Here is a 1,213-nt window from a genome sequence, read left to right as displayed (position 1 = left end):
TCCTTTCCTGTTGTCAGCCTCCTGTATGTCCCTGTCATCCTTGGCAAATGGAGCTATTCTTAGGTCCCTGGAATCCGAATGAGAATGCTGTCACTTTAAAATCCAAAACGGCCACCACTTGTAAAGATTCAAAATGGCTGCACCCTCGGTCACCTTAAATGTCCAAAATGGCCCCCGCTTGTAAACATTCAAAATGGCTGCACCCTTCAGACGGCAGAAAGTCCACAGCTCAGGCTGTCTCCCTCCTTGCTGTTTTCCTTCCTAGTCATAGGCCACCAGTGCAGTTGTCCCTGCAGCCTATGGCGACCAGAGCTGATCTTTAGGTCAATTCTCAGGTCCCAATACCCCTTGGAAATATTCAGGCTATTGGTCCCATTAGAGTAGCTGACAGTTCACTGCTCCGACTGTCCCTGTACTCACTGTTTTCATTCAAGTTTTTCCACTACTTGGTGCACTTCTGTATATTTCCTCTCAAAGCTCAGGGCTCCAGGACAATCTTCTGTATCTCTGTCAGTTGGTTTCCCTTTTCTTTGTTGAAGAGGGTCTGTGTCACTTGTCTGCCTATTCCTCCTTCTTACTGGAAGTCCCCGCTTGCAAGCTTTTATGATCCCAGTTACTACTCGCCAAAGTAGATGTGAAACAACGTTTTGTGTAGTATGTTATGCCAATTGAGCTCAATGTCCCCTGAAACTATGGTCTGGATCCCACAGGTCCAACTATTCACTCCTTCTGGGCAGCTGGCTGTGGCCAAGAAGTGATCACAACCTCGTCCCTTATCCCTTGTTCTTTGTCAGCTCTATTATACACCTGGGAATTCTTATAAAATATACCAATACACTTGTAGAAACATTGTCTGCCAACCCTATACATGGTCTTGGGTACACTATTAGGGTACATACTTAATAGTTCAGGCTGTCCACCCATCTATCCACCCATATACCCATGTTTGCCTTCACTGACAACACAGTACTGTATGTACAAAAGGGTTCATCTTTGTTGTCTGTACCTCCCATGCACCTCTCTATGTCGTCCTCTTCATCAATGCCACCATGTTGATCACTCACATTTGGTACATTGCCCTTCTCTTCACCCAAATCTATACTTGTCTCTACCAAGGTATCAGTGTTCCCTCCCCTCCCCTCCCACCCCTGGTAACCAACAAAGAAAATTCCCTTCCATATATAAACCTTTCCTTGACTTTTTACAATAATGG

Source organism: Orycteropus afer, unplaced genomic scaffold, assembly GCF_000298275.1.
Source record: "Orycteropus afer afer isolate SDZICR_OR568_19922 unplaced genomic scaffold, OryAfe1.0 scaffold00448, whole genome shotgun sequence".
Lineage (NCBI taxonomy): Eukaryota > Metazoa > Chordata > Mammalia > Tubulidentata > Orycteropodidae > Orycteropus > Orycteropus afer.
This window is presented reverse-complemented; position numbering follows the sequence as displayed.